The sequence below is a fragment of the Botryllus schlosseri genome, chromosome 9 (genome assembly GCF_051294905.1).
Source record: "Botryllus schlosseri isolate E-star chromosome 9, Bs_hap1, whole genome shotgun sequence".
Taxonomy (NCBI): domain Eukaryota; kingdom Metazoa; phylum Chordata; class Ascidiacea; order Stolidobranchia; family Styelidae; genus Botryllus; species Botryllus schlosseri.
This window is the reverse complement of record NC_137244.1, coordinates 3,231,869-3,241,213: the sequence shown is the minus strand read 5'-3', so window position 1 is coordinate 3,241,213 and position 9,345 is coordinate 3,231,869. Positions and strand designations below refer to the sequence as shown.

The 9,345-nt window shown below is 39.9% G+C and overlaps 1 long non-coding RNA gene across 1 annotated transcript; it reads left to right on the top strand.

Moving 5' to 3' along the window:
* Positions 1–1,367: 1,367 nt before the first annotated feature.
* Positions 1,368–2,226, top strand: LOC145447350 (uncharacterized). The gene is made up of 2 exons (XR_013917540.1): positions 1,368–1,792; positions 2,131–2,226. It is a non-coding gene; the product is annotated as an uncharacterized LOC145447350 (long non-coding RNA).
* Positions 2,227–9,345: the final 7,119 nt, after the last annotated feature.

Here is a 9,345-nt window from a genome sequence, read left to right as displayed (position 1 = left end):
GTTTGGATTCCCATGTTATACTATTGCTTTGGTATTTGGGTAAGTCTAGTTTTCGAAGTTACGGATGGTTATAGTGTGTTTATCAACAATAGGGCTGGTCACAATGACTCGAGTACTCGAATCCGAATCGAGTATTAATTTTAATGATTCAAGTCGAGTAGTAAAAGACGATTTTTTCGAGTACTGAAATCATACGCTTGTCGCCACTGAGAGTAAATTTATCAACGAGAATTATAGTTCCGATACTATCTTCTAATGTTGAAGTCTTGAAACCTTGATTGGCGGTATCGTAGCATACGAAACATATAGTACAAATCTACGAAGGTTACTGGACGTAGCACATTTCCGAAGTCATGATTATCCTGCAACATTGTGGTGGCAGAAATAATACATATTTGAACTTTGGCGTACTACATTCTGTTATGACGTCATAACGAGTGATACTCGATTACTCGACTCGAAACATTTTACGTGATTCAGAATCGAATCACTCAGGTACTCGATTTTTTCCAGCCCTAATTAACATTAAACTGTTTACCAAGACTGTGATATATTTGTATGTTCCTTCTATCTCATTAGCAAAATACAGTATTTGGTATTGACAGCAAGACACGATAGGACCAATAGGCCGAGTGGCCAGATAGCGTAGTGGTATGAGCCACAGCTGCAACACCAATACACCAACGTGTTGTGGGTTCGGGTTCGACTGAGGTCGAATCCAGAATTACGACCTAAGTGTTGGAGGTTTATATAGGCACCTCGCCGCCATCTCTTAAAAAGCCCAGGCGCGTGCATAGCAAGTAAGAAAATTGGTCTGGTGTAAATGACCATTGTACACGACAGACACCATGAATATACTAACACAACAACAACTAATCGGCCGTCGAATGAGTCCAATCTTTTAAACAGACGAGAGGTGGTAATAATGTGAATGATACAGAGTCTTCAAATCTAAGAATAATTTAAAATAAAATAATATCCAGGATTTCAGAAAAATAACTAAATCAGAAGTAAATACTTTAGTAGTAATACTCTTCGAGCAAAAGATCAATCAGTTCTTCTAGTGACCGAATCAAATTATGATTTGTGGCTTGGTCTCCAAGGAAATATCGTTTTGATTTTCACCTCAGCGCATATCAATATTATAATATGTATATATTGTTATTAATAGTTATTATTATTATTATAGATGGTAAAAAAGGGAAGTGGCTCATATCACCGATAAAGGTCTGGTGCACCACGTGCAAGGTTAATCGTAAAGAATAGCCAATTCAGGACAAATGCGTATGAAAAGGTTGAGAAAATCATAGCAATACGTTACAAGAATCCACGAATTCGATGACAGCCGTAAAAAGTAGCGGGTTAACTAAGGCCCTTTTCATACCGGGGTTCCGGGAATAACATTTCTCGAAAATGTTTACCGGAACCCCTCTATGTGAACATAACACTGGTGTTTCGGGGCGGTATGAACGCGCTTATTTTCGGAGATTTTTACGGGGCCGACTTGAGTATGAACACGAATGGCGCAGCTGGGTTCCCGGAACGCTGTCAATCAAACTTTTAGTTACGGTAACGCGCTGTTCATTCAGGCTGCTTGTATTTCGAGGTCAGCTACCTGTGGCATTTTGATCTTCTTGTGTAATGGTGTTGGGAATGCATTATTCTTGGATAGATATTCTGTATGCTCACAATACGTAGTCACTGACTACTAGTCAGCTTCTTTTTTCTGTGGTTTTGTAAACAGAGCATCGCTAAAAAGGTAGAACACCATCTCCAAATGATGCAGCATTGGGTGAGTTGCCTGAAAACTTTAGGACTTCAATACTAGACCCTTACCAAATTTGTTATATCAATTGCAAGTTTCTAACCACGGATATGCTGTGCGCAGGTTAGTCACAGTCATATATACGCCTACTGAAAAGGTGATTTAGTAACATCTGCTTTGATAGTGGCAGCACAGCAGAGAATGTCCTTAGCTCTGACTCACTAACCAAAATTCAAATTGTACCACCGTACATCATCCAAGCCATAATTTGGTTTTCACCTATGCCTTCATTTTCTTGTTACAACCAAGTCATTCCTTTGTTATGCAATGTTAGGCAAGTGTAACTTAATCTGTTCTTTTCGCAGGTCTAGATGGAGGATACTGATGAAAAAGGTGGAACTGTGCAAGTGTGCATTAAGTTATAGTTTCTCTCATGAATAAAATGAAACAGCACAAACACATCTGGTTAAGCAAGAGCATTGTTTATTGACAAAGTCACACAGGGCATTTCCGACGTCTGGGCCAGCGATACTTGGATCACCACCAGGTCTTGTCTTCATTGCGTATACCATCCTCTGTATCATTCTGGCCTTAGCGGATTGCAGTTTCTGAGAAAAGCCGAACACCGCACCTTCAGTCGACTAAAATCTTTCAACCTTCATGTGTGCTTAGCTAAGTTTCTGAAAAAGCAAATGTGAATTTTAAGGGCAGCAGAAAGGAAATTTATATTACATATTTGAAATTAGCTTTAGCTTATACTCTGTTTGTGTTTCAGGTAAAAGGGTTCATGAGCCGGGGCTGAAAGGGATAGGCTGCGTCATCAGTTATGTAGGCTAGTACGGAACCCTCTGGCTCCCAATCATGAAGTCATCCTGAAAAACTTGAATGCGGCAAATGCATGTTTGGTAGCAATGTTGCTGTGGTAATTTTTTATCCACCCACAATACTCAAGACTTGTACAAAGTACTGAAATTTCAAAATGCGCAACTTTAGAACTACTCAATTTTTTAAACTAGCAACTAGAACAGGGGTGGCCAACCTTTTCAGCCAAATCGCCACATTCGATTGACGAACTATTCTGCGGGCCACTAGCCGCGCAAATTTTTTTAAGTTGATAAATTAATAATATTGTCACTTGACTATATTGCAAGCCTGCTGTATATCGCTGGGCTCAGTTTGCAAGGACTGGACTATTCGGCACCTGGACATATCGATATCGAAAGCTTCGTCCAACATGTGGCAATCATTTTGTGCCTAGGTTTCATAGTCGACGGTCTTTCTGCGAGCACAAACGGGAGGTCGCGAATATATATATAGTTAGACTCAATCTGATAGATTAGGCGTTCTTTCATTTTCACAAAGGGGTAACAATATTAAGAGCAAGAAATCGAGTGACAAGATGTTGCGCTAAGCGTGTAGAAAATTTTTACTTTTGATAAATCTATCAGAAAGTATTCTGCTTTATTGTGGTGTACAAAGATCTACCAAAATGTGACTGGCTCAATGCGTCGGAACTGATATATTTCAGTCATCACATCTCAAGTGTTGCGGCCAGACTAATCAAATTTTTTATTGGCTTTGCAAGTTCACAATCTGTGCAATCCATTTTTGATAATACTACTAATTTCGGAAATTAACTCGCGGGCCACGGGTTGGCCGGCCCTGAACTAGAGTTATCAACTTTTCAAAATCTGCAATTAGAACTAGAACTACTCACTTTCAAATACCCGCAACTAGAACCAGAAACTATTCACTTCTTCAAATCCACAACTAGAACTACTTAGTTTTAGTAACTAAATGAGTAGGTTGATGTACATGTCTGACTACACTACAAAAATATACAAATTTGGTCTCATTTTCAGCAATTTCAGTCTTAATAAGTGAGCAGGGTTGTAACCAAGTCACAAGTCGATACCACTTCAATAGTTTTGACTAGATTCAAGTCGAGTTCGAGTCATGGTTTTATGACTCGAGTCCAAGTCATTGTGTTGACTGCTCAGTTTCCAGTTTAAGTATATTTTCCATCAATTTGGGTCTTACTTTTGAGACAGAAAGTAGCCTACTTGGCAAGAACAATTGGTCTTTCAGACTTCTTTTTCTAACATAATGATTCAAGACCAAATTTGTCAGACCTTTTTGTAGTGGTATGCTACGCAAAAACTGGCTGACATTCCGCCATGACAAATATAGAAATATTACTGTGCACTAGGGCTGGGCAAGATTGAGTAACTGAGTGATTCGATTCTGAATCACTTATTACGCTTCGAGTCGAGTATCATCATGATGACATCACAACACAATCTACCATGCCAAAATTCAAATGTGTAGGCTACCTTTTATGCCACCATAAAGAACATAACGCCTATTGTCCGTCACATTAAAAATACTTTAATGTTTTTTCGACCATACCGTTTTCATTGCACTGCTTGACAGTGTTATGGGATGGTCATGAATTCGAAAATTAAGTGTTATTTCCAGCAACGTTCGTAGCTTTGTACTATATCTCGTATGTTGCGAAACGGCCAATCAAGGTTTCAAGGCTTACTCAGTGGAAAATAGTATCAAAACTACGATTTAATTCTCGTTAGTAAATCAACTTTCAGTATAATTTCAGTACTCAAAAAGTAGTATTTTACTACTCGACTCGAATCAATAAGTTAATAATCGATTCAGATTAGAGTACTCGAATCATTGTGGCTAGCCCTACTAGGCACCAGCAATTATTTTTATTCAAATCAACTTGTGACAGTTGCCTTCTTAAAATACATATGATGTTTACCTGGATCGAGAAACGATTGGCTTCATTGGCTAGCCTCCAAAGAGCGACAGCTACTCAGCAAGCAAGAGAAATTGAGTTCGTATAATTTGCTGGCTGCTTTTCGTTATGGTCTCGAAGCTCGTCGCAGAGTATACCAAATGTTTCTCTCACGGATTTCTCGAATTCCCTGGTTTCTCTGTATAGTGTAGGCTACATAAGATTAGATTTACCCAAACCATTATAGGAACAATCACAAAGTTAACTGACTTTGTCGTACGGAGATGTGATCGGTGGTTTCTTTCATTCCAGGACTCTATTATCCTCTTTGCTGGCTTTCAGTTTCTGCTCTCAGCTTCGGTTGATAATATACAAGCCAGAAACATGCTCGGGCTCTATTACTTATATACTGATATATTGAGTACGGTATGCATAGAGCCCCATACACATCGAGAAGGCATATCCGCAACATCCCATAGCTAAAAGTTGGAGCCAACTTCTCCGCATCTCACGAATATGCCTCTCCCTCATCGTTTTTCACAAGCATATTACAACTGGAACACCCCACAGACATGGTTTCGTAACTATCAACACTTACGGAGAATCGCGTTCATACTGGCCATAATTTCCCGCGAATTTACCGAAAAAACGACCTGTATGAACATAAGTTCGCGGTAACTCTAAATAGGTATGAACGCGCTCTTTTCCCGGAACTGTTTCGGTAATTTTTTCTCTATGTGAACATCGCCTGTTTCGGAACGTGTTCCCGAAAGAGTTTCGTAAATCCGGTATGAAAAGGGCCTAAAAGGTTATACGTACTGAACGCAAGATGTACTCCCTCACAATACTGTTTTAACGTGCGTCTATGGTGAGCGTATTTACAACATGATAACAGAAAATGTTCGACGGTGTCTGGTACGAAACAGAAATCACATAAAGGAGAGTCAATACACACAATTTTAAACAGATGCACATTTAACCGGCAATGACCGGAACGTAGGTGAAACAAAATATTCTCATGCCGACGCGATATTTCGTCTGACGATATTCGGTCGAATATGGAAGTTTGAAAAACTCGATATTGACATCCTTTTTCATTGTTTCTGTATTCCGTGTCCCATCGCGATCGGATGGACTTCCGAATCTCGCTTTTCGCATCTGAAAACTGGATCGTGGGTGACCAAAGAGGTGGAGGTTGGGAAGCTGTCCGCGCTAATTCATCCGCAATTTCATTTCCGTGAATGCCGCTGTGACTGGGTATCCAGCTGATGGCTACGTCGATGCCTGCCCGTTTGAGCTGTTCAAGATAAGGATACATTGCATTGAAGATATGACTAGGCATGTTTAGCGGCTCGCCAATGGTCTGTATTGCGCTGAGGCAATCACTAAGTATGACGAACTTGTCTGTGCTCAAACCGTTCTCTATTATCCATGAAAGTGCATACATGATCACATCCAATTCAACAGTAATTACCGACTGCAATGGTGAGCAAGTTTGCGAATATTTCATTAGCTTCTGGGGTATGTAAACACCGTAACCAGTGGCAGTGGACGTTTTCGGGCCGTCTGTGTATACTTCAATATATTGGTCACAGACTTCGAACAGAAAGTCTTTGAAGATAGAGTTTACTTTGTGTGGGGTAAGTAGTTATATAGATCGGTCTGGGGGTGGCAGGGGCTCTTATGGGTGCACCCGACCGGTGCCGCGAAAACTCGTCCTGAACCGGTGACCCTTTCAGACCCCCCTTCCACCCGACCGGTGCCTTATGAGTATAGGGATCTCTCGACCGGTGCCTCGAAACTCGTCTTGAACCGGTGACCCTTTCAGACCCCCCCTTCCACCCGACCGGTGCCTTATGAGTATAGGGATCTCTCGACCGGTGCCTCGAAACTCGTCTTGATCCGGTGACCCTTTTCGGTATAGGGATCACTCAACCGGTGTTAGTATAGCCATCTCTCGATCGGTAACCCCTTTCGGTATAGGGATCACTCGACCGGTGCCTAGAAACTCGTCTTGAACCGGTGACCCTTTTCGCTATATATGCATCTCTCGACCGGTGTTGAATATGTATCAAGTAAATAGTCATGTGAATGAATCTTTGTTAATGTGTATATCGTGAAAACTCGTGGTCGTGACTCGCCTTTTTTACTATAGGTGGTGACGGTGATTCGCCTGCCGTGTATTCTTACGGGCTCTGTGGTGACTCGCCATGTGTTCTTATGGGTGCGGTCGCATGCGGCTATTGCGTCTTATGGCGGGGGTGGCGAGCGGCTATTGTGTCTTATGGCGGGGCGGCATGCGGCTATTGCGTCTTATGGGTGCGGTCGCATATCGTACTTTCGGGTATAGGTCGCGAAGTTTGCCACAGAACCGGCGTAGACGGTGATTCGAATACCAACAAATTGTCACTTATTTCTATTCTAGCCGTAATCCTTTGTGAAGTTAACGCTTATTCAAAAAGGTGTGGAATATTTGTAAAATGCTACGATCACTCACAAGATAATGTCCCAGACATAGCCATCATTCGTGACTTGATGTTACATACATACCAATCGCTCACAAGGTAATATTTCGATAGTTTAGCACGGAACTTGATTTCACTCGTAAGATTTATTAAGTAACGAATAACAGACCGCCAGTGTCGGTAACTTGAATAGCGACAAATTGTCACTTATTTCCGCTCTAATCCTTTGTGAAGTGAACGCTTATTCAAAAGGGTGTGATATAATTTTAAAATCCAACGACCACTCACCGGATAATGCTTCAGACATAGCAATCCCTCATACCCGCTCACAAGGTAATATTTCGGTAATTAGTTTGTAACCGAACCGTCGCAGGTGGTGATTCGAAAACCAACAGTTTGTCACTTGCCCGCGATCGCTATATGTTTCACGCTTCCAGAATAGCGGCTGACTTTAGTTGCGTGATAAGATCCATGAAAATATTCAATCAATGTGTTAGTTTATCAACTTGAAATGAAACTCACTACACAAATCAAGTTGATTCGTATCTGAATGTTTTAAATCGGTACAACTCTAATCCTTTGACAAATCCCTTTAACGCGTTTTTGTTGAATCGAACGTAACCTGAATATTACTGACGCTAACATTCGGCCGCATCGGATTATTCGCATATTCCGCGCTGCTGTTTTCACGTCTATAGAATCAATACCAACTAACTCTACAAGAATCAAGAATCACAAGTATGTGTATTATACAGTTATTGTCTTTATCAACTTGAAATCAAACGCTTAACAAAAACACGTATCTTATCACTTGTCAACTCTATCATGAAAATCCTTGAACCCGTATTATTAAGAGTGTTATAGTACGGCGTCGGAATCCACCAAGTCAATCAATGAAATAGCACCTGTTGTAAATATTTCTTACTTGACAACCACTTGTGCATACCGCGATCGACTTGCGACGCGATGAGTTAAATCGGAATAATTCAATCTATTTGTCGAAACCTTCAACAAGCTGTCGGATTATTTTTTGTCACAATTGAGTTAGCGGAAATAGTATTACGCATCGACATCTTACCATCTTACCATACTCCAAAGAGTCAACAAGGAAAAACCTTGCCAAGTAAATCCGTTTGTAACTCACCCAATCAACTCAAACAGTATCAGTATGAAAACAGCCAAGCATACACGAGTCCATACAATCACTAAAACCTAAAGTCCGTAACAAGCTCGGCTGTATTCATATCCCTACGGCGCGTCTTTTATTTTTCAACTGTAAAAGTCGTTACTGTTTTGCAAGACAAAGTAATTACTACTCGATATATTTTGTAAGACAAAAGTAATTACTACTCGGTGTAGGTGACTTAAGATTAACACATTACATTCGAGTATACGAGATTTGAATGTCTGATCAACGTAGTTGCGACTTCATTTCTTACAATCGAACGGTGGTGTTATATTCAAAGTTATCATGCTATGAACATAAGGATTGACATATTGATTTGACATATGTTATAGTTGATTATAACTTCATTATTAAATTATTTGCGTTAATTAGACCCGGTTGTGGTAAATGTTATGACAACAACAAACTTTTCAGTGCAAATGTTATTAACATATTAAGTTGTAAAACTATGCGTGTCTGAAATGTTCTTGACAGGGAAATTACTCCACCTTTGTAAAAATCACTCTGCGTATCGTGGATATCAGGAAATATTTTTACAAATGTAATTGTGTTCCAGTAACCAAGACTAAAGACGAAACAACAATATCGGTATTATTACATTCAACAACCAGTACAATTATTAAAATCTATCGTTTGCTATAACCGGTGCTAAAGATGTAATAATTCCATTATTCATATATTGAACACCCGATACAAAATGCTTTATTATCCCGATTCGCAACGGGTAATTGAAACGACCAAGTATAGAGTCAATATATCTCAATATCGTTAGTATTGAATCCAACAATTGATACGATTTATTGTCGGGATTTGTGACAGCGCATTGAAACATACACAACTTACAGAGTGTGAAAATATCACTTTGGTATCGAGTACCGTTTGAAGCGCGCGATCAATACATAACTCCGTTCGCACTCTCCAAGACATTGTGAAGTCTACAGATTTACACTTCAAGACTTTGATCAACACAGAAGCAATTTGGAATATCTTTACTGGACCATCTTATTCTACTAGACTTGAGTATACGCAAAACTCATAGCATTGATAAAATCGCAATAGGTGCTACACTGAAATCTACAAAATGTATTTGTATTGTTGCTCAAAGTAGTGATCATAAATTATCATTTGAATAAGTAATTGTACTCATAAAACCAAACTTGCGAAAGTCATTACC